This window comes from Caretta caretta, chromosome 7 (assembly GCF_965140235.1).
Source record: "Caretta caretta isolate rCarCar2 chromosome 7, rCarCar1.hap1, whole genome shotgun sequence".
Taxonomy (NCBI): domain Eukaryota; kingdom Metazoa; phylum Chordata; order Testudines; family Cheloniidae; genus Caretta; species Caretta caretta.
In genome coordinates, this window is record NC_134212.1 from 101,367,774 (window position 1) to 101,393,444 (window position 25,671).

The window sequence follows — 25,671 nt, forward strand, 5'->3', positions numbered from 1 at the left end:
GAAGAGTTAATGGAGATTACACCAAATATGAGCCCCAGGAGGATACAGGATGGGTTAAAAAGGATTACAAGGGAGAATGGGAATGGAAAGAACTTGCAGCCAGAGGGAACAGGGGATAGACTGGAGAATAGCACTGTCACTAGGAAAAGGCAGGTCTATGTGATTGGGGACTCTTTACTGAGAAGAATAGATAGGCCTGTAACCAGAGCTGATCCAGAAAATAGGAGGGTGTGCTGTCTTCCAGGTGCTAAGATACGGGATGTAGACCTGAGGTTGAAAAGGATTCTAAAGGGAGCGGGAAAGAATCCCCTAATTATCCTTCATGTGGGAACAAATGATACGGCTAGATTCTCGCTGGAAAGTATTAAGGGAGACTATGCTAGGCTGGGGAGGACGCTTAAGGAAATTGAGGCTCAGGTGATCTTTAGTGGGATTCTGCCTGTTCCTAGAGAAGGGCAACAAAGGTGTGACAAGATTATGACTATCAATAGATGGCTTAGGCAGTGGTGCTATAAGGAGGGCTTTGGGATGTATGGTCATTGGGAGGCATTCATGGATAGAGGACAGTTCTCTCGGGATGGACTTCATCTGAGTAGGGAAGGAAATAGACTTCTAGGATGGAGGCTGGCACAACTGATTAAGAGAGCTTTAAACTAGGAATTTGGGGGAGATGGTTGGGAGATGGCCAGGTAATCTCCACGCCAGAATTTAGCATAGAGTGGAAAGAAAATGAAGTAAGAGTGGATACAGCTGTAGGTAGGAGGAAGGGCAGTGTAGATACAAGTCTAATAGGTTATACTGGTAGTAAAATAACCGTGCCTAATAGGGTACAGAATGTGAGTGAGGCCAAACAGCAAAAATTAAGATGTTTGTACACTAATGCAAGGAGCCTAGGTAATAAAATGGAGGAACTAGAGTTACTGGTGCAGGAAGTGAAACCAGATATTATAGGTATAACAGAGACCTGGTGGAATAGTAGTCATGACTGGGCTACAGGTATTGAAGGGTATGTGCTGTTTAGGAAAGACCGAAATAAAGGTAAAGGTGGTGGAGTAGCACTGTATATCAATGATGAGATAGAATGTAAAGAAATAAGAAGCGATGAAATGGATATGACTGAGTCTGTCTGGGCAACAATTAAATTGGGGAAGAAAACTATTAGAGCCTCCCCTGGGATAGTGCTTGGGGTGTGCTATAGACCGCCGGGATCTAATTTGGATATGGATAGAGCCCTTTTTAATGTTTTTAATAAAGTAAATACTAATGGAAATTGTGTGATCATGGGAGACTTTAACTTCCCAGATATAGACTGGAGGACGAGTGCTAGTAATAATAATAGGGCTCAGATTTTCCTAGATGCGATAGCTGATGGATTCCTTCAGCAAGTAGTTGCTGAACCGACTAGAGGGGATGCCATTTTAGATTTGGTCTTGGTGAGTAATGAGGACCTCATAGAGGAAATGGTTGTAGGGGATAATCTTGGCTCAAGTGATCATGAGCTAATTCAGTTCAAACTGAATGGAAGGATTAACAAAAATAAATCTGCAACTAGGGTTTTTGATTTCAAAAGGGCTGACTTTCAAAAATTAAGGAAATTAGTTAGGGAAGTGGATTGGACTGAAGAATTTATGGGTTTAAAGGTAGAGGAGGCCTGGGATTATTTTAAATTAAAGCTGCAGAAGCTATCGGAAGCCTGCATCCCAAGAAAGGGGAAAAAATTCATAGGCAGGAGTTGTAGACCAAGCTGGATGAGCAAGCATCTTAGAGAGGTAATTAAGAAAAAGCAGAAAGCATATAGGGAGTGGAAGAAGGGAGGGATCAGTAAGGAAAGCTACCTTATTGAGGTCAGAATATGTAGGGATAAAGTGAGACAGGCTAAAAGTCAAGTAGAGTTGGACCTTGCAAAGGGAATTAAAACCAATAGTAAAAGGTTCTATAGTCATATAAATAGGAAGAAAACAAAGAAAGAAGAAGTGGGACCGCTAAAAACTGAGGATGGAGTGGAGGTCAAGGATAACCTAGGCATGGCCCAATATCTAAACAAATACTTTGCCTCAGTCTTTAATAAGACTAAAGAGGATCTTAGGGATAATGGTAGCATGATAAATGGGAATGAGGATATGGAGGTAGACATCACCATATCTGAGGTAGAAGCGAAACTCAAACAGCTTAATGGGACTAAATCGGGGGGCCCAGATAATCTTCATCCAAGAATATTAAAAGAATTGGCACAAGAAATTGCAAGCCCATTAGCAAGAATTTTTAATGAATCTGTAAACTCAGGGGTTGTACCGTATGATTGGAGAATTGCTAACATAGTTCCTATTTTTAAGAAAGGGAAAAAAAGTGATCCAAGTAATTATAGGCCTGTTAGTTTGACATCTGTAGTATGCAAGGTCTTGGAAAAAATTTTGAAGGAGAAGGTAGTTAAGGACATTGAAGTCAATGGTAAATGGGACAAAATACAACATGGTTTTACAAAAGGTAGATCGTGCCAAACCAACCTGATCTCCTTCTTTGAGAGAGTAACAGATTTTTTAGATAAAGGAAACGCAGTGGATCTAATTTACTTAGATTTTAGTAAGGCGTTTGATACTGTGCCACAAGGGGAATTATTAGTTAAATTGAATAAGATGGGCATCAATAGGAAAATTGAAAGGTGGATAGGGAATTGGTTAAAGGGGAGACTACAACGGGTCCTACTGAAAGGTGAACTGTCAAGTTGGAGGGAGGTTACCAGTGGAGTTCCTCAAGGATCAGTTTTGGGACCAATCTTATTTAATCTTTTTATTACTGACCTGGGCACAAAAAGTGGGAGTGTGCTAATAAAGTTTGCAGATGATACAAAGCTGGGAGGTATTGCTAATTTAGAGAAGGACAGGGATACCCTACAGGAGGATCTGGATGACCTTGTAAACTGGAGTAATAGGAATAGGATGAAATTTAATAGTGAGAAGTGTAAGGTCATGCATTTAGGGATTAATAACAAGAATTTTAGTTATAAGCTAGGGACGCATCAACTAGAAGTAACGGAGGAGGAAAAGGACCTTGGAGTATTGGTTGATCATAGGATGACTATGAGCTGCCAATGTGATATGGCTGTGAAAAAAGCTAATGTCATCTTGGGATGCATCAGGAGAGGTATTTCCAGTAGGGATAAGGAGGTTTTAGTACCGTTATATAAGGCACTGGTGAGACCTCACCTGGAATACTGTGTGCAGTTCTGGTCTCCCATGTTTAAGAAGGATGAATTCAAACTGGAACAGGTACAGAGAAGGGCTACTGGGATGATCCGAGGAATGGAAAACTTGTCTTATGAAAGGAGACTCAGGGAGCTTGGCTTGTTTAGCCTAACTAAAAGAAGGTTGAGGGGAGATATGATTGCTCTCTATAAATATATCAGAGGGATAAATACCAGAGAGGGAGAGGAATTATTTAAACTCAGTACCAATGTGGACACAAGAACAAATGGATATAAACTGGCCACTAGGAAATTTAGATTAGAAATTAGACGAAGGTTTCTAACCATCAGAGGAGTGAAGTTTTGGAATAGCCTTCCGAGGGAAGTAGTGGGGGCAAAAGATCTATCTTGCTTTAAGATTAAACTCGATAAGTTTATGGAGGAGATGGTATGATGGGATAACATGGTTTTGGTAATTAAATATTCATGGTAAATAGGCCCAATGGCCTGTGATGGGTTTTTAGATGGGGTAAGATCCAAGTTACCCGGGAAAGAATTTTCTGTAGTATCTGGCTGATGAATCTTGCCCATATGCTCAGGGTTTAGCTGATCGCCATATTTGGGGTCGGGAAGGAATTTTCCTCCAGGGCAGATTGGAAGGCCCTGGAGGTTTTTCGCCTTCCTCTGTAGCATGGGGCACGGGTCACTTGCTGGAGGATTCTCTGCTCCTTGAGGTCTTCAAACTACAATTTGAGGACTTCAATAGCACAGATATAGGTGTGAGGTCTTTTTTAGGAGTGGTGGGTGAAATTCTGTGGCCTGCATTGTGCAGGAGGTCAGACTAGATGATCATAATGGTCCCTTCTGGCCTAAATATCTATGAATCTATGAATCTATAAGTCACTCCAAATTTAGTCCCTGCGCCCATGTCTGCCCAGGCGCTCCCAGCCGACGTGGCCAGGAGCACCTCGGACACGACGAGGACGACTACCAGTCGTATTGCACCGTCTGCTGCCAGAAGGCAATGGGTTGCTGCTACTGTGCAGCAAAGCCGTACCGCGTCTGCCAGCACCCAGGAGACATAGGGTGACGGTTACCTGAGCGGGCTCCATGCTTGCCGTGGTATGGCGTCTGCACAGGTAACTCAGGAAAAAAGGCGCGAAACGATTGTCTGCCCTTGGTTTCACGGAGGGAGGGAGGGAACGGGGGCCTGACGATATGTACCCAGAACCACCCACGACAATGTTTTAGCCCCATCAGGCATTGGGATCTCAACCCAGAATTCCAATGGGCAGCGGAGACTGCGGGAACTGTGGGATAGCTACACACAGTGCAACGCTCCGGAAGTCGACTCTAGCCTCGGTACTGTGGAAGCGCTCCGCCGAGTTAATGCACTTAATGCACTTAGAGCATTTTCTGTGGGGACACACACACTCGAATATATAAAACCGATTTCTAAAAAACCGACATCTATAAATTCGACCTTATTCCGTAGTGTAGACATATCTTAAGTGACCAGAGTGCTGGCTTATCTGTTTAGCTTCCAGCACAGGGGTGCATAAGGAGCTTTGCAGGGTGTGGTTAACATTTCACGTGAGGTGATCTCCTTTCCATACTACTGGTCCATCATCCAGACATCATATCAGCTTCACAGACTCTTGGCCATTCTTTCTGCTCTGGAAATTCCTTACTATGGATATTTTTTCTGTCTTTATTACAAACTTCCTAAGGGATACAGTATTGTCAACCTCAAATATTTGATAATCATGAGTCAGGCATGAAAAAATACATGAGCTTTGCTTAAAAATAATGAGATTTGTTTTAAAAAAAAAATTTTGAGCTCTCTTGGTTTTTGACTCTTTTAGGGTTACATTTTCAAGCTTTTCTCTTCAACCACAAGGGCTAGAAATTTTCTTTAAAAATGAAAGCTGAAATTCTCATGTAATCACTTCCCTCCAGGAGCTGGGACTTTAAGTAAAACATTAAATATCATGAAACTCATGATAAAATCACAAGAGTTAGTAACATGGAGGATAGATACAGGCTGTACTTTAGTATGTATTGTATCCTGTTGTATTCTAGTCCTTACAGCACTCTTTTGCATTCTATTTTCTATTTCAGCAGAAAAGATACCCTTACCAGAGTCAGCAATACAGAACTTTCCCTCATTTATTTTGACTAGTCCTCACCATTAACTCCATAACCTGGACATAATATATTGGAGAAATAATGCATCTCATTGCCTTGCAAGCATCCTGCTTTCACCATGTGATTTAAGCATTCTGCTAGAAAACTTCATCTTCCCTAATTGTTATAACTAGAAAAAATATCAACACAATCTCTAGGTACTTTTGATGTAAAAGTCAAAGGAAATTCAATCAGCTCATTGACTATAAGGTCATCTTTTCTCTAAGTTCAGCCACAAAACCAGTTTTGTTTTGCATCTTCTTGCACTTGCCTTGAACATCTTATTAACAATTTGTGTAAATATCTCATCCAGAATATTATTACTATACTAGACTGTTGACTCCAATTTCATAAATGTATAAGAAGTGAGCAAATTAAGTAGTATGAACTATGACAGTCCTCTGACACTGACAGTGTAGTGTATTGGCCCACACATGCTGTACAGCATAATGATTACATTACAATCTTGTGATATTATTCAAAATGACTTCAGATAAATGAATGATAAACTAGGGGTTATGCTTCTTTTATTACAGGGCTGATAAGGTAGCTAATCAGTGTCCAAGTATATGTCATTACATAAATTATGAACCAGAGTTTGATGTGTATTCCCAAAGAACCGGAGCCTGAGTGTCATCTGGTATAAGACTACAGGCTGAAAAATGAATTCTGAAAACAACAGCCATTTTCGTTCTAACTGTATTAATAAATTACTAATAAATAATCTTAAAAGGTTAGGAGACAGTCTTTTCATCCATTAGCAGAATTTTTGTGCGCTAAATAACTCTAAATTAGTGTGTATATATAGAAGATTACTTTTGCAGGCAAAGATTCTACCCTTGTGCCCACTTAAAAGGAATGATCTTTTTGATAGTTCTGTGGAGGATAGATAAACAAAGCGTATGGATTTCTTTTCCTTTTTTTGTGAATAAGATGTCTATAATTTTGGGAATGCTAATTATGGCAAGTTCTGTAATTTCTTTATGTTCAATATACTGCTTCTGAGTCTGACAGCCCACTTCAAGAACTTCAAGCTAACTGATCAGCTGATTTCTGAAGCAAAAGGTGACTGGTGAAAGAGTTGCAGTTCAGAATGGTTATTCCCTCTTTCTCCTCTCCATCTATCTTGTGAACAATGGCAATCTTAATTATTAAGCTAATATGCCAGTTCCTGGTTGATATCCAGCATCTAATAAATTGGCTTTGGAAGATGCCTTTCATATGACAAATGTTCACTTGTAAAAGTTTCTGTATACTGAAAATAGAATTTATTCTCATCTTGGATTCTTCAATTTTTTTGATATGTTCAAATGTATATATTCAGCTTCACAACATTAACCATAGGTGCGGGAACTAGAGGTGGGGGAGTGCTGCAGCACCCCCGGAGTCCTGGCTGCCAGCCCCATGTCTGGGGTGCCGGCGGCCACCCTGCGCCCAGAGTCTCAGCTGCCTATCCTGGGTCCCAGCTGCCATCATGGTCTAATTTGGAAAATGATTTTTTTTCATTGAAAATGACATTTTTCTTTGGATTTTTTGTATCTTTTTGTGGGGGGGGAAATGAAAATCCAAAAACGGAAAAAAACGGTCTACTAAAATGCAAAATTTTCAGGAAACATATTTGGTTCCTGGCAAGAGCCTGGGAGAATAATATGAAATGGAAATTTGTCACAGCCAGCATTTGAGCGCCAAAGGAGGTTGAGCCATGTAACAGGTATGGTATATGGTTCTTACAGTTCTGTCATTGGAATTCCCCTGCCCACCTTTTCTACTCTCTCTCTCTCTCTCCCACCCTGAGTGGGAATCCCTGAGTATGCTCAGCAGATTCTCCTCACCTTTCTTCTTTGGCAGTCACCAGTGGAATAGTGCATAATGCCTAATGTAGCAGTCTGCTGCCTTCCCTGGGGACAGTGATTATCCTTCACAGCTGTGGAGACCAGAAGGCTTGAGAAGCTTTTGTGGGCTAGAAAGCATGGAAGTAGGTTTTGCTGAATCGAGCCCCATGTAATTAAATGGTCAACATTTATCTTGTAAGAAAAGGATAATTACATGATATATGTTTCCTCTAAAAAACAACAGCAAACCTTTTAGCAAGTCTTCAGTTCAATGAGAAAGCTAAATGAAATAAATAATGTATTGAAAAGTGGGGACATATGTTTGTCCAAGATCAATGGAAGAAGGAAGGATTTTTATTAAAATAGAATTCAAAATATCAAAGTGTACAAGCATTTTAATTGAATATTTAACATCCACTAAATAACATAACTATGGGGAAAACCTGAGATGAAGAAAGCATATATTAAGCAGACTATTTCAGTATGGGTTCCATTTGCCCCATTGCTAAGAGAAAGTTCACTGTTTTCCTTTTTTCTGTTAAAGAACCAATTACTGAAATTTAAATCAGGAAGGAAGATCCTGCCAATTTGACCCAAGTCCATGTGCACTGGTAACCCACGACTTCGTGGGAACCTGATGGCTGTCTTAGTATATGGTGTAAGGTATCAGAGGGATAGCCTTGTTAGTCTGGATCTGTAAAAGTGGCAAAGAGTCCTGTGGCACCTTGTAGACTAACAGACGTATTGGAGCATGAGCTTTCGTGGGTGAATACCCACTTCGTCGGATGCATGTAGTGGAATTAAACAAAGACAGGATTAAACAAAGACTGTGAATGGCTAGCCAACTACAAAAGCGGTTTCTCTTCCCTTGGTGTTCACACCTCAACTGCTAGAAGAGGGCCGCATCCTTCCTGATTGAACTAACCTCGTTATCCCAAGCCTGATTCTTGCTTGCATATTTATACCTGCCTCTGGAAATTTCCACTACGTGCATCCGACAAAGTGGGTATTCACCCACGAAAGCTTATGCTCCAAAATGTCTGTTAGTCTATAAGGTGCCATAGGACTCTTTGCTGCTTTAGTATGGTGTGAGGATCCACAGGGCGAGGACCTGGTCTGTGAGTCACTGCACTATCTGCACCACCACGAACAGCTCTTGCAGAGGAGTGATTAATGGGCTGTGAACCTTGTGTGACCAAGAATAACTGGATATGCTGCGCACAGAGGGCCTGACTGACAGTGCTTCTACCCGGTTAGTCCAGACACACTACTTAAGCCTGAAGGGAATGCCATGAATTTGTCTGTGCAACTGAGTGGCTCTCTAGCTGGCTTCTATGACAGACCCTATTTCTTTGCCTAGCTCTGGTTCCTGGCTTACAACTTCAGCTCTGACCCTTAACCCTAGTTCCGGCTTCTGGTTCTGACCCTTGGCTCTGACTCTACTCATTAGGCCTGATTACAGCTCCAACTGTGAGGCATGACCACCCACACTCTGGCTGTGAAACATGGTCTGTGCTGTAAAACAGCTCTCCTCTGTATTAGTTTGCTGGGGTGAGCTCCCTCTGGTAAGGTGTGGCCCTAGGACTTGCTACACGTACAGCACATTAGGTTGGGCCATTGCTAGGGCACAAACACAGAGGTGTTTTCCCCATTTCAGATTATGAGGCTTTACTCTGAGGATGGGGGGCATGGATCAGCATTAATGTTGCACTTCCCATCAGTATCCGGGCCGGGAAAGCTAATGATCCAACCAGTGGACAAAATTTGGTGATGATCCTGATCCCTTGCCACGTGAGGTGCATTGCGCATATGCTAAGATGACCCTGAGGATGCTCATGTGATTAAGATCCCATCTTGCACACTGTCAGAGGCAGGTCACTTGATGCTGCTGCTTACCTAGATCATCCTCTGTTGGCCTACCCCGGCCAGAAATTCACAGACTGCAAGAAATATGCAGATATGTATCTTTGTATCTCCAAGGAAGGCAAAAACTTGTTGGAGGGAAGAATATAACTTGAGTGTGTACTAAATTAAGGTGGAGAAAACTATCAGGAAATGTCCTCCTGACACCAGAAGTGGCCAGATGTGATCTCTGGGATAGTCCACGTGAACACACTGTTGAGCAATAAAATGAGACAGTGAAATATGGTACAATAGCATCTTTCAAAAACAAGTCATTCACTGAGAATGTTATATTGCAGTCAGATAACCAGCAGTGACTTTCTACAGAACAGTGTGATCGTGGAAGCATTGACAAACTCAAAATGTGAAGGTCAGTTAGGGGAACATAAGAACGGTCATAATGGGGCAGTCTGATGGTTCATCTAGCCCAATATTCTGTCTTCTGACAGTGGCCAATGCCAGGTGCTTCAGAGGGAATGAATAGAACAGGCAATCATTGAGTGATCCATCCCTTGTTGTCCACTCCCAGCTTCTGGCAGTAAGAGGACAGGGACACCCAGAGCATGGGGTTGCATCCCTGACTATATTGGCCCAAAGTGGAACCTTCATGGGCAGAGACCAGAGAGAAAATGTATTCACCCGGTTGATCCTCTTATTTGTCATAACCATGATACTTGTTCCCCAACAATTTGGGCTGTACAATACCAGGGCCAGACCTGGGTAAATCTGATTGGCTAACTGCCTGACTGATAGATATAGGTCCAATACACATCTGCAACCTATGCCCCTAATCAGCTGTGGGCATTAAAATGGCAACCCTCTGAGGGCTACAATATTGTACCAAATCCTGAGGAGAACATTTTGGTTTTGAAATGTAAGAAGAAAAGTGCAATTTTATGTGGTCTGACATATAAAAACCCTCAAATTATTAAAAGACTGTCATAGAAACTATGGGCAAGTCCTGGTTAAATTTAGAGAATGTCTACGGTATTTATTAAGGGTTAAATATTGGTCCCCTTCACAAATCCAGACACAACTCTTGCATACGGGATCTTTGCAGGGGTTACAAGGCACAGGGTTTTTTTCCTCAACTTTAGCACACCCATACCAGCACTCCAAGGCTGGCACTTGTGCTCACACTGGTAGCAGTGGGGGTTGGCTGCTTGCTCTGCATAGTCTCACACCCAGTGGTCATGCCCCTGCCTTGCCTCCAAATCCCCTCTGCAGCTGTGAAGGCTGCTGTGGAGAGAACCATCTCACAGTTTTGTCCACAGCATATGGTGTGCAGAGCCCATCTGCATTTAGCTCCATGGCTTATCCCTATGGTACTGCACCTTTTCCACTGGTTAGGATGCTTTACACCTATATTGTGGGATAGAGGCACATTCTTCATTAGAAATGTTAAAAATCATTTGACCAGTTGTGCAAAATCTCTGATAGTATTTCTAGATAGTAGGCCAAATTCTTCACATGCAGCTTAGATTGTATGGGCTGGGCTGTTAGGAACTGTATCTTTCTCACTCTGTGTTTATCACCATTTGCACCAATGGCACTATATTAAAATGTTAAATAGCAATTAATTATAATTAATCCTGGTGTAACTAAATTGATTTAAATAGTTACTTCAGACCCAGTATGTTGTCACTCATTGCATTTCTAGTGACTCTGGGTTTTTTAAACATTTTTTATAAATTAATTTGACTTGCAAAGCTAAACTTTTGCACTGAGGATTCCCAAAGTGTAACCCCACCCTTGTTTCTCTGGAAACATTTATGATCAGAATGACAGAGGATGTTTACAGTAATACAAAACAACCGTCAGAACCATGGTGACTGGACGACAGTAACACTTTCTAAACACTGTGTTTGTTTAAAAAATATATTGCATATGGTGGACAATATTATAGAATAAATATATAACGTATGTGTGCAATAAGGGGCATGCAAATCTGCTTTCATTTTTTTATTTTGCTAACCGGTATGCAAGTGTAAGCGGGGAAATAGTCCCACTCTTGTGGGGAACTTTCCTGGCTTCTGCACTACCCCGGTGAAGTGGGCGAGCGAAAGGATCTGAGTCCTCACTCCCACTTCCTTTACCCAGTGGCCTCCCGGCCCTTGAGGACTTCCCTTCCGCTCTCCTGTCTGGCAGAGTCCTCGTAACCCCAACAAGGCTGGGCCCAGGATTCCTGGGCGGCTCGACCCCCAACCCTGCTGTGGTCACCTAGGAGAGGGGCTAAGATGTCCCCACTCCGGGGTACTTTCTCTGCACTGGGCACTTCTCTGACCCACTGATCATTACACACAAGTTAAAACAAATGCAAGTTATTTAGTCAACAATTAATTTTAAAAAGAATAAGGAAAAATGGGAAAAGTTAAAGGAAACACATCAACCCGCTCTGTGGCAGGGAATATCACAAACTGTGTCTCTGGAATATCTGGGCAGTTCACAGTCTGTTCCTTGTAAGTCCCAGGCCTCCTTCTCAGGCCCTGGCTGTGCTGCAGGGATGCTGTGGGTTGGACACTTGCTCTGGTGGTGGCCACACGCTCTTAGGCTCTAAGTGGTAGGACCCTTCTGCCCGGTATCGCCCTGCCCTGTCGGGGTTACGATCCAAGCCTGGCCTGCAGAGCCCCTTGGCTGAGGCGTCTCCCTGTGCTGGGCCTGCTGCCCAGGGTCCCCCTCGCTCTCCCCAGCTGCTCACCACACCCACCTCCAGACTGCTCCAGCCCCAGCTCCACCACTCTGTCTCTGCACTTCTGCTGCTGCTGCTGTTCTGCCTCCAGTTCCCTGGCCAGCTTCTTTGGCCCCTCTGGCTCTGGTTGCGGCAGCTCTGCTCCCAGGGCAAGTCTGCTCTCTCTGGGCTGTGCCTCTGGCTTTGGGGCTGCAGCTCTGCTCCCAGGATAGGGTCTGCTCTCTCGGGGCTGCTTTCCTGGTCCCTCTGGATCTGGCCCAGCTCTGCTCCCTAGCTTAGCTCGGGCCCCTGCTTTCTTCTTAGCTCAGCCCCGCTCTGTCTGACCCAGGCAATTCCTGCTCACACGGAGGACGGGACCTCCCTGGCCTCCTGATTCTCTGATTAGCCTGCTCACCGTGTCATTCAAGCTGACCTGGAGCATTGGCCTCTCCCCATTGTTCCTGGGGGCTGTCAGTCTCAGGGTTCTGATTTCCCATAGACCCTTCCCCTTTTAGTATTGGGAACTAGCCAACCAAAACACCCCCACTGACTGTTAGTAAGAGGGCAACAGTCCCCTTACACAAGGTTCTAAAAAGGATATTTTTTCAAAGAACATACTATAGCTTTACAGTGTGAGATCCCAGTGTACATATTTGCAAACAGTCCCCCCAAAACAAACCCCAAACCCACCACTACTGTACCTATACCAGTGAAAAATCTGCCAGAAAGTAGCTACTTGATATTCCTTTTTATTACTACTGCAGCTGCCTCATTTTTTCTCATCAAAATAAAAGAAAATCACAGGATCCTTACAAGAATAGGTGACAGCAAGTAGTTACTGAGAATTTCACATCCCTAGCTCTTAACTTTGTAGCATCCATCCAGATGGCAGATTGGAGGCTGGGATCTGCAGGGTGGTGACAAATACATGGGTAATAGCATTCAGCTTTCCTAACAGTAAAAGTGAATTCATTATTCCTCTTTGATAGTAGACCTGACATGTCAGATGAGAAGAATCTCTAGAAGAACCTGCCAAAGCAACAACACAAATAAATGCCAGATACAAGTGCTGCTTGATGTATAATTACAAACATTGTATCTATCATCGATTCAAATTATCTGATATGTAAAGTCGGGGTTGTTATTACATCAGGCAAACAGTAACCTTGGAAAGCTAACTGGTATGGTTATACAAAAAAAGTGTTTAGACAGAATAGTCTCTAGTGACTTCATCCAGTAACACAGCTCTAGCTATTGTTTTCTTATGGTGAAAGCAAAGATCTTGAATTTATATTCACAATGTACAGTGTTTAACATGCAGTGTTTAACAGTCGGGATCCAACTATCACCCCTGCACACCCCAAACTCATTGTCAATCATTTGAATTTTGTACAGATAACATCACTGATCTCCGGCTTTTGCTGAGGGGTACAAAATGTAACTTGGGAAGGTGATGATGCAAAGATGGCTTCTATTGGCCTTTGCATTCCCTGGATCGTGCGCTGACTGTGTGCTGGGATGGTCCCCTGGTGGGTAAATTATGTTGACTAATAATGACCCCAGTGAGCTCATACAGCAGCTAGGAATTGCTGGGGTGCAGGGAAAACCCTAGCCTTGTCTCCTACAGTGAGTGAGCGGAGAAGGCATGGGAGCCTTTAAGCCACTTCTACACCATCAGCGGATCCCCCTATAGTGAGGTGATCCAGCCAAGACCAGAAAGGTTGACTCTAGAATTCCGTGAGCAGTCCCAATGTAACTGTGGATCAGGATCTTTCTATTTTAGTTTCTAGTGCTTGGAAGAACACTGTGAACAGGGAACCATCAGCTTTCCTTACTCAAATGAGGTGAACAGGTTTTAGTCCAAAATATTCCTGCACTGCTTGCTTTGGGTGAAATACCCTGCTTTAAATTGCAAAAATGTCAAAATAGGCAATCCTTTTTCCTGGTATCTTTGCATGTCTTTATGACATGATCAGCAGCACTGGTTCCCCTCTAGTGTGCTCAGGAAGATGCAGGCAGAGAAAGCCTTTACATCATAGTGTTAATGGTAGTTGCAGGTTACACTCCTACAATTACTCAAAATTCTTATTTTTTTACTACTTTCTTCTATAGCAATAATTTAAAGTGATACTTATGGAACTTATTTTTGAATATAGTTTCTATACGTCTCAGGGTATATCACTTTTATAGGCAAGATTTATTCAACAGACATGTGCAAGTATGGTAGCATAAAGAAGCATAAAATAAATTAAAATCTATTAGTTTAAATAGACATAATTAAAAGACAGTTATATTTTTTCTGTTTGTTTCCAAAACATCTATCCATTCTATGGTTTTAACATGACCTGTAACAGTCACTCATTTGTTATTCCTTTTTACTTCTCTTTTTGTTCATTTGTAATTAATATGTTATTACTCTTCAAAATAGTATATGGAAAGGCCAAACAATAGAAAATACTAGTCAGGCAGTTTACACTTAAAAGATCTGTAATGTAGGGATTAACTGCCAAGAGCCAATTTATAGTACATATTTCACAGAAGAAATAATCCGGATGATATCTCCTTTATCTAGAGGGACTTCGATTTTGAAACCAGTTCTTCACAAGGTATAACAATTTCAAAGTCCTCGGACCAAATTCTGCTCTACATTACACAGGTTTAAAGATGAGAATATCCACTTATTTCAGTGGATTTAAACCAAACTAAGGAGCCAGAATCTGGCCTTGCATCCATAATTTTTTTTTTTTTTTGCTCAAAATTAAAGCTCAACCAAGTGAGAAAGAGCTTTTTTTTTGTATTAAATTCTTATCTCCCCAATCTAAAAAAGCTTTTGTAGATCAGGCAGAGCTACAGTTTCATCCAGGTTCCTGTCAGGTTGTTCTGTGTTACTACAGTCAAAACCCTGGGATTATTATATTTAGATCAACATATTGAAAAGTAATATAAAGACATCTAAATCTTAAATCTTTTTAGAGGTTATAGGTGAATAATGAGATTATCTGTAGATTTCTTGCATTGGCAAAGTTTTAACATTTCACTCAATGTGTCTAAAGGTTATATCTATTACAGGTTTATCATATCTGAAAACAGTATTTCAACAGCTCTGGTCTTACAATATTTAAGGGGCAACAAGGTTTCTTAATCACAAGTTTAGCTGTTAAGAAAGATTGATTCATTGCATACAATCTTAAATATTGTTGTACATTTTCTCCAGATGATATTGATGCTCAAATCATTTTATTTATCATTGATGAAGCTAATTATCTCATGATTTGTTTACATAATCTTGTTTATATTAAGTAGATAGCAACAATTAACTTTGTTTTAACTGTAGTTATTTGAAATACAGTAGTGGTAATATCTGCCAGAAGCAAATAAACATATTAGCAGGAAATGCTTAAATGATCTGGATAACCCTATGAGCCAGCATAGCAGGTGGTAATATCCTGTTTTTAAATTACATTTCAGCAAGTGAACATAATAAATCCTCTTGTGTTATATATTTCGCTGGTAGCAACTTATACTCACATTATTCTATTTGACCTCATTACTGCTAATCATTATCACATTTTTAATAGCTGCCACAGTGAGTGAAACAGTTAATACAGTATTTCTTGCCGAAAGAGAGCCTGTCAGGTTATTGATGACAAATTAAAATTAATAAAGAAGATCTGTGTTGAATTTGAGGGAATGGAATAACTACGAGCATCCAGATGATTGGAAAGGCCTCTGGGGTACTCTGTGAAGAATAATGTTTTTGGTGTACGTGTATTGTCTTGAAAGGAACGCTAAAACTGCCAAATCTCTGCTTTTGCCTGGAAGACTTCCTGAAATAGGAACTGTATTCTTTTGGCCCTCATCACATGTAATTTATCCCTCAGAGAGTTATTTCCTGTTCTGTACAGCTTAGCTGTGTGGTGTAATAATAGCATGTTCCTAAGGTTCTACAGTTTTATTTACCTCAGTAAGAACCTTTACAAGAGCAATCACTGGCGCATATCGCAGGAGTCCAGATGATAAAGTAAATGAGTAAAAGTTCAATACTGCATTTCTTCAGTATATACAGTGAACCTGCTACTCAGGAAATAGAGCCTGTTACTATTTATTTAAAACGTTCTGTGATGATATAATTTTCGTTTCAAATCATTTGTTTGTTAAGGATGGTAAAGCAATTATATACTGTCCAGGAATTCTCTATGTATTTTTATCTATACTAAAGTGAACTAGAGACTGGAATATAACTCACTTTATCAAATGTATACATACATTTACATATTTTATATGCTTTGTGTCTATTTTTAAATAGTAGTGTTTATTAAAGGTGCACATTCCACAGGGAACTGGGTAGCTAACTGGAGATAGTCATTCACCATCTGGGACTATAGTTCAAGGCCATCTTGAGGTCCTGAATTAATTGAATATAGTGGCATTAGTTCAGTCCTTAGTAGACAGTAGTCCACATCACAAAATCACGAGATATAATTTTGACTGTGCCCAGGAGGCACACCAAGGAGACTGAATTATCCCTTACCAAAAGAGAAAGTAGTCCTTGGAGGTCAACATTAGAGGTCATTGGTGGGTCAGAGTAGAGAAACTCCAACACTAGATCTGCCTAAAAAGGAAAAAATAAACAAACATGTTTCAATTACAGTATGTAAGCAATTCATGCAGAATTTCTTTACACAAAGGGTTTTTAGAGTATGAACAAATTGGAGAACTCAGTAGCAGAAGTATGAGTTCATGGGAGTACATGGATGAATTTTTGGAAAGGAAGGAATACAAGGTACAGCTATTAACTACTTTGGAGCAGTCAAGCTGCTAAACTACTGTATATTGCATATATATTCCTAGGTGTATAAGTCGCGTTCCTGGTGGATCATACATTCTTCAGGTCCTTAATATTCATGTATTTCTTTGGAAATAAACAGGTTATTTTAGTGTGTAAAGCCTAGCCATAACAAGACAGAAGTAATTGAAAAATAATTAGGCAGTTTTTTTAGACAGATATTGAAGTCAATATTATTAGCCTTGTTTCAAATTAAAGATCAGAATTAGCATCTGAATTTTAGGGAATTGGATCAGATCTGAAGCTTATAAACTTCGTCCAAGGTTCAATAACAACAAAATAAATTGTGCTTTATGCATCTCTTACAAAGTCCCAAAGCACAGTAAATGACCATGGAATTAATATCATACATTTTAGAGGCTTACATCTATATGTTGAAATGTAATCTTCCTTTCATACAGGATTAAGGGGATGTTAGAGGGTTGAATAATTAAGATAAAATTTTGTGTACTTCACATGGTTGACAAATACCAGTCATATTGCTCTCAGTCCCTGAAAAGTAAAAATGAAAATATAAAAAATAAGAAATAAATTCAATTACACATTTTCCCACATGTATTTCACCTTTCCTTGCAGCTCAAGGGAATCATTCTTGAATTGTATTTCACTAGCAGACTATTTTTACCATTATTTTTAACTTAATGAGTATACCTTACACATCAGAGAGAAAGTACAAAGGTTAAATTTTACATTAAGAGCACATCACAACATGGTATGCAAATATCCCTATGCAAATGTAAAACCACTAGAAGATAAATGTGTTATATTTTTAACCAGTTAACTATGACTGTGAAGTATGGTGTGAGATATTCAGTGGTTTCATTTTTATATCTTTCTTGTAAATAATGCATAAAGTACGTAGATGTTGTCAAAATATGATTAAGCTATTAGCTTTATAGTTTTCATAGTTAAGAATGTGTTCAGCATGTAGCTCATAATAACTCATTTCTAAATGGAGAGACCATTATAAACTATTTCTTGTTCAAGTGAATGTTATCATGTGACATAATGATTTTGCTTAAAACCACGTTAAATGAGGAGTAAAATTAAACAATATTGCATGAATTGTGTTTGACTAATTTTGTGTCACATTATATTAGCCAAGCTTTCAAAATATGTGTTAATGACAAATAGTGTAAGCCCCTAACATACTTTATGTCTGTAAAATCACCCTTAAGTCATTAGCTTTTAAAAGGTTCATTTTGTTTGCAGTTTTTGTAGCCAGTGGCTTTTTAGTGATTACTTTTGTCTACAAATCTAGACATGATAAAAAAAAGATATTTTACATACGTCTTTGGGACTTATTGCCATATTGTGGAGGCATACTGTGTGCATTAAAACAATATCTAATAACCGATGAACTTTACAGTTTTGAGATAAACATTACTAAGGGCGTATTTTTAATACTGATGTTGCATTTACATAAGCAGCATGCTGAAAAAGACTAACTATGCTTTTGATCAACAGTTTGTTTCTCTTAGGCTCTGATTTGTCAATTGCCAGTCACATAAAATGTACTATACTAGTATTTAATATTCAATGCTAAATTATTTTAATTCTCTAGCAAACTATACTTTTAAAATGCCCTACTTTCCAACAATGGATTACTCCTAACTTGTTTTTATTTTAAATAAATGCCACTGGAATTCCAAAATGTGTTGTTTTTATTCCTCCCAGGCAAATATGGTTATGCGCCAGGCAAAATAGCTATTCAGGCTCGACTTTGCCAGGATAAGGATATATGAGAACTGCAACATTAAAACAGCGCAAGGTAAAATACGTACTGTTTACATTCATTGCTTGGAAATACTGTTTGACCTTTTGTTGGAGGAGCGGCAACCTTTCTGTAGTTAGAAAGACAGTTTTCACAGGTCATACAAACAAATTTAAACTGTTGCAAAACTCAAACAACACTTAATGTCATGCTTGGAGTAATGAATGTCCAAATACTGCTAATTTTACTCACAGGAGTAGTCCTATTGGATCATATTCAGTTCTCAGCAGCTAAACTATGATTAAAGTATACTTTTGAATCTAAACTACCTGGCAGGGAGCATGTAACTTGCGAAAGGTGGAGTATAATGTAGGGTAGCTGCAAAGCTGGTGTAAATCATGAAGGATGGTGCTAAATTTGCACACTGTGCCCACCTAGCAAAGCTGCTTCTAGAGACTCTTCCGAGGGTCCACTGAAAGTGGAGCTGGTTCTGATGGCTCCAAGTGAGCCATCAGGGGATACAAAGGGTCCTCAATATTTCTTGCCAAATTGTCTCAATATTTTGGAGAGAAAGAGAGAGAGAGAAACACAAAACCCTATAGCAATCTATATAATAAAGTACAGGTTTACTAGCCCATCATAAAGATGTCCAAATACATCCAGAGATTTCACCCCATCCCACCCGTTTGCATCCCAACATATCTTCCTTTTAGCTCAGGGGTTGCGTGCTCTCTTGGTTAGAGTTTGAGTGGGAGAGGAGGGAGGAACTGGGAGTTAGAACTCCTAGGTTTAGCTTTCGTATTCAGGAATGTAAATCCTTCCCTTGCAGCCTCCATGGTACACAGATGCCTGACACTGCAGGGACCCCATTAGGACAGCTCAAAAGATTTAAGCCGCAACAGTACTCTGGCAGCTGAGTTTCTGTTGCTGCATCCTGTTGCATCTCTGACTATGTTCCATTGGGACTGCAACTACACTTGCCCAGAGCTGGTTTAATGTGCCTGCTGCTCCCAACCCACCCTGCTGTGAGCAGAGCTTGGGCTGCTGGCACACAGAGCCAGAACTGAAAGCAGAGTTGGGAGAGTGGCAGGAGCTTGGCTTAAAGTTAGCTGTCTCCTGAATCAGTTGCAGAACCTTGCTTTGTAGATTAAAGAAGAGACAGAACCATGAGGAGGAGTCCATCTGAAAGCAGGGGCAAAGAATCATAAGGTGAGGGATGATCATTTGGGATCAGGGGAATCTGGGGTGATGAGGTGAGAGGGAGTAGAGTTTGAAGGGCGAAAGAGAGATATTGGGAAGGAACTAGCGGTGAGTAGGAGGAAAAGAGGGAAGACAAAAACCATAGAAAGATGAATTCCTCAACAGCAACAGGAGAAAGAGAACAAATTACAGAGTCAGATGGCACGAGGTCAGAACTCTAGCAGGTGCCATTTTTAAAAAGTAAAAACTGAGATAGACTTGTGAATACAGGGAGAAAATAACAACTGGTATTGCCTTCAGTGAGACCCTGCATGGGTATAGCAGTCAGTCCATGTGCTAAATTGTAGGGTTGGAGTCTGAGGCCCTGATCCTGCAAATATTTGTGCATATGAAAGAGTGCCTGCATGGGAGGTGGTTTGGCAAGAGTGAATAGACAACCCCTTGTCTTTCCTACAGTGATGGGTCTCCAAAAAAAGTTCAGAAAATTCAAACAGCAACTGATCCTGAACCACTGATGTCAATAGGAATGTTGCCACTGTGAGTTATTTTCCAAATTTTAATTAATATCACTGGGATTTTTTTCTGTAATACCATTTCCGGGTGATTTTCATTGTGTTTGATGTTTAAGCCTTATTTGCATATTTCTTTGGTTTGATGTCACTGTTTAGGAATCCTATGTAAATTAAAATATAGCTTAATTTGGAATACAGTCATGTTACAGCACTTTGGGAAAATGAAATCCCAAAATTACTGTATAGCAGCTAAACCACTTAATGTAGATGTATGGACAAAATAATTAGATAGCATGTTGCCAGTAAAAGAGAACTGTCCTCTAATATTAAAATAGATTTCACATAGATTTAACTCTTTCCACAAGATAGCCAAAATTTAAATTTCCCCTCTTCTATCTTTGTTTATAGTATTATTGCTGTAATATCAAATTCATACTATCCTGTATCACTGGGATTTAAATTCACTAATTACATAGGGTCATCACAATAATGAATTAGTTTGTGAATCTCTAGTAAACTAAAATAGGATGTTTTGATTGTGGAATTATAGAATTATTTTAATGGACAACTGTTATTAATGGAGATTTGCAACCACTCTGTGTGTCTTATTTAATTTCAGCATGCTTTGGTTCATAGTACCGTTGCTAAGTGCAGAAAGTACAGGGCTTGCCAGAATCACAAACCCACCTCAGCGTAGCCTTGATTTTACAATGTGCTCCATGTGGTCAGATTCCTTAGCCTGCACAGAAGTTAGTGCCACATGAATGCAGGCGTCCATCTGCATGTTACTCAACACAAGATCAGGGCTTATGACTGTTTCTAAAGCATATGATGGTAATAGTGGGTTTATTTCCCATTCCCCCAACACACACATGCTTTTAGCTTCCATAATTTTGGTTCTGGTCCTAGACTGGACCAACACGGTAAGAGCCACATAAGTACCTAGACAGATAGATTGAAAGCTTCCATTGAGAGGCCTTAAAATAATAGCCCTGTTGTGTAATTTTTAAAAACATACCATCAGAAGAAACTAGAAGGTTTATCTGTGAGATGATATGTTTTTCTTGAAAATGAAGTCACATGGTTTTTTTAAGCTATTTTTAATAATATTCTAGGCCTAAATCTGGCTTGGTTTACACATATGAGTAGTTCCATGCCAAACTGCTGGCATAAGTGAACTAGGTGAATTTGGTCTGATATGCAGAAATCCTGGTTGGCACAATAATTAGTATTAGTGAATTCAGTATATTATTGTTTAACTGCTACATGAGTTTCTGATCTTAGTGTTTGAATGACTGATTCATGGTCTTGTTAGATTTTGGTTGTGGCACAAAGCTACTCTTTACTTGCCAAACAGATGAGCTATTTGGAAAAGTTCTCTGTGGTCTTTCTTATTGTTTTTCAGTCAGTCAAAATTTTGCTTTGGTGCATCCATATCAAATAATATTAAGCACCTTATACTTGTAGAACGCTACACATATGTTAGCTAACAGCTCAAGTCAAGTAGATAAATACCACCCCTATTTTACAGCTAGAGAGACTGGGACAGAGGTGTGACGGAGCCAAGGCCGTGCAATGAGTTAGTCACAGCTGAGATTAGCTTTCAGGAATTCCTGGCTCTCAGCCCTAGTGCTGTTCCTCCAGACCTGAATATTTACACAAACCTGCATTATTCAGCAGATGAACAATCTTCTTCCAGGAGGCATGTATATACCGATGCTGATATATGAATGGATAGTACTCAGCTGTGGCTTAATCCCAGACCCCAATAGCAAGACTTTATTTCTTCATTTAGCTCCCTTGCTGGAAATAGTTTTCTGTCCTTTCCAGTGATTGGACAGGCTGGCAATGAAATAAGGACAACAGATTGGAGTGGGGAAAAGGTGCGGACAAAGGAAGTGCTGGGATTTCTAGTGCTCCTGTGCTCAACTCCTTTGACAAAATCTTCATGCTACCCACCCTACCCTTATGACATAGAAAGCTACAGCTTTATCTGAAGCATTTTCCCTCTGGACACTTGTCAGAACAAAGACTATAGACTTTGCATATAATTTATACTCTTGTATATGAGGAGCTTGTCACATCTTAATGTTGAACCTCACCAGAGAGAAGACCTCTTAAGCACTCTGTATTCTGCAGAGTGCTCTGCATTTGGGTGGGAAAATCGGAAGTGCTCAGCAGCTCTACTCTCTCCCTCCCCCATCTGCATGCTTTGTATTTGCTGCCCAGCCACTACTCTGGTTCTGGCTGCAATCACTGCATCCTTTTCCTGATTGTAACAGTTTTTCTGGGGTTCTCTTCCCCCAGAGAATAAAAGTGTATTTTTTAGTAGTTTATCACTCAGCTAAACTTGAATGTGTATGTAATGGGAAAAGGAAAAGGCACTTCCCTAGCCTGAGGACTTTCTCCCTGCCCAAAATCAAAAACCTGCTGCAAACAATGAAGGTTTTACGCTAGCTTCTGAAAAAAGGCTGCAAGAATCTTTTGGAAAGTGTTAGGTAACCTTAAAATATGGGTAACTACCTGCTATCCTTATAATGAAAATTGAGTCTCATGTAATCTCATGACTCCAGAAACTGACACTTTAAGAATAACACGAATTATTATTAAACTCGTGATAAAACCATGAAAGGTGGCAACTCTTCACTTTGCGACACCAGCACTACTATGGCTTCTAGCCTTGTGCAGTCATCTGTGCCACACCTCCCCTTTGGACATCCACGTAAGGCTGTAAAAAATCTGCACCCACAGATGTATCCTTTCCAATGGTGTAGCACCACAGTTGTATGTAAGCATGGGAAAAAGTGACTGCTACCAATTTGGACCCTGGGTTCTACCTTTGGAGGTCTCTGCTATACATTTAGGGTCAAATTTTCATTTCAGAGTAATTCATTCACCCTCATTTCCCACCTATAATAGGTAATTAGACATTTCACTCCTAATATTTAAACCTGCAATTCTGTGCAGCTGCAACCACTTGCAGGTGCCAAACTGTATTTGCAAAATCAAAGGCCAGTGGTAAGAATCTGAAATGTTATGTTTAGAAGATTGAGAGATATGCAGAAAGCATAATGTTCAGAGGCCTTACTGGTATGGATAGTGTAAATGATGTGCTGCCCATATTGGCATACCTTATTTGAGTACCCTTGGCATGCAAGAGAATCAACCTGGTCTCTTCATGATGAGGGAGAAATTCTATGGCAGTCTATGCAGATAGGAGGCAGGATGTTCTGGTGGTTAGGAAGGGAAGGGGTACTTCAGCCTTTACGATACCACCCTGGCACCTCCAGCATAGTGGAGTTTCAAAGGTAAAATAAAGCCCCCTCTAACCCAGACCCTGTTCTGAGCTCAGCTCTGCAGTGGTGCAGTGATGAATTCGGTCCTCAGTCCATAAGGTTATTTTTACTTGGCATGGGGGATACTAATTCCAGGACTGTGTTACCTACACATGCTGTTGGGGTAAGAAAAGAGATGGGTACTGTTTGTATGTATTAGTACAATTCCCATATTTAATGTTGATTTGTCATGTGTAAATGGCATTATCCAGGATATTGGACACAATGGTGTTCAATATATTATTTTAATGATGTAGGGGGAAGTGTGTGGGCGGATGTGAGTCTTATGCAACTTGCTTTAAGGCACAGCAGAGCTACTTCTTAACTACACAACTTTAGGTTAATGTACCCTCTTGATAAAGATGTTAGATATCTAGTGTGTTGGAGTGTCACAAACATCCTGTTCATAGTAAGAAAACAAATGATCCCAATCCTAGGAGCTGAGGGGTTAATTATATATCCTGTTCAAAAAGTGTTTTTATAGTTGAAAGAAATCAGTTTCTTGTGTTACAGTGCTAATACTGACTACAAAGAGTCAATAGAATTACTCTATCCACACAATCTTTTCATTGAGTTGAAGCTGTACTCACTTCGTCTGAGGCATATGTCTCTGTGAACCCCCATGCTCAGATAATGTCAGTACATCTAACCAATTATGTAGTTCTGTTTATTCAAGAGGTTCATTTAGGTTCACTCTGAGTATGAATGAATTTGCAAAGATGAAGGTGGAGCATATTAAATAGAGAATTAATACTCACTCTCCTCTGGAAAATAGTGTACCATTATTATCTTCTGAACAAGTAGGCCAAAGTACAGCCTACTCTACTGCACTACAAAAACTTGAATCCACAATTGCTTGTGCTGCAAAACATACCTGAGAATACTCAAATATGACCAAAATCTCTTAGTTCTAAAACTGTGACCTAGTAACTATCTGGGTTTACAGTAACTCATGGGTTTACTGGGTTTACAGTAACATGTCACATTTTTTTGCCGTTGTGGTTTATAGCTGGCAAGGCAACAGGCTACATTTCAGAATTTTAAAAAAATAATTAGACATTCATTGCAATGTCATGGAAAACCAAACCCTCTGATTTAGGTCACTATTCTTCATACAAAATTCAAAGTGGACTGAAAGTTTCTCTGTGGTATGGTTTGATTTGAGTTTGTTTGTTACTTTTGAGGGTAGGGGTTGCTGTTACTTGTCCAAAATAAAAAAAAAATGTTGCACTAGACTATTTTATCTCTGTAACTGAAATCATAGGGTATTTTAACTAGAGATGTACATGAACCAATATCCCAGGCCTGAATAATCCCAAACTTTAAGGAAGTTTGGATTCAGATCTGGATTTAAAATGTCACAACTGGGCTGAGCCAGCTTTGTGGCTCTGAACATCCTCTGCCTTGGGGAATAATCTGTATCTGTATATTTGGGCTATCTCTAGTTACAATTTCAACATTTTGGGGTCTCTCCAGAGTCTAGTTTGCTCAAGGATTATTAGATTGTGGATTTTTTTGGACCAGGCAGCCATGAAGGCAGCTTTCTATTCAAAGGGAAAATAATGCTCGATCCACAGTTAATCAGCTCTCCCAGACTGGCAGATTGCAGAAACATATTATCATATTGTAGAATAACGTGTTGACTCCTGACAAATATACCAGGTTAGTCCAGCAAAGTGCACCTTACAATGATGCCAGGTGTACTAGTTACAACTGATGAGCCGTAGATTTCTATAGATTTCAGTGGAAGGTCAGGAGAAAACCAGCAAAGCAGGTAGAATGGATGGCCTGTAGTGAAGCTGTTTAAAAAAATATTTCAACAACTTGCTAAAATTCAGCTTCCATTTGAATGTTTCATTTCATGTACTGTATTTAAGTTCACTGCACTTGATACATTAAGGTGAATTATTGCTGTGCTGTAGTAATGTATTTGTTTTTAACCTTTGAAAATTATTATTATAATTATAATTATTATTGTATATATACGCATACCTGGGTATGCTTGCTCTGTAAATCATTTTGAAGAATGATTTAGAAAATAATGTAATTCCTTTGGACCAGATTCTGAGTTTATTATACTTCTGTAATAAATCCATTTACTTTACTCTAGATTTACACCACTGTGTTGAGATCAGAATCTGACCCACAGTTTTAAAAAGAGAGCCTTTTTAAAAGAGAGAATCTTTAACTATAAAAATACTTATTTAAAATATAAAGAATACTGTTTGAATTTTCTTTTTTAGACTGGTATAATAAGAGTACTAGAACAACAGAAGATTGATGTAATAAAAAGA

General features: G+C 39.9%; 1 long non-coding RNA gene across 1 annotated transcript in view; it reads left to right on the top strand.

Moving 5' to 3' along the window:
* LOC142072826 (uncharacterized) overlaps positions 1-18,382 on the top strand; it is a 68,937-nt gene extending 50,555 nt beyond the window's left edge. Inside the window, exon 3 of the long non-coding RNA XR_012669413.1 lies at positions 18,294-18,382. This is a non-coding gene — a long non-coding RNA (uncharacterized LOC142072826). The remainder of the gene's footprint in view (positions 1-18,293) is intronic.
* The last annotated feature ends 7,289 nt before the right edge of the window (positions 18,383-25,671 follow it).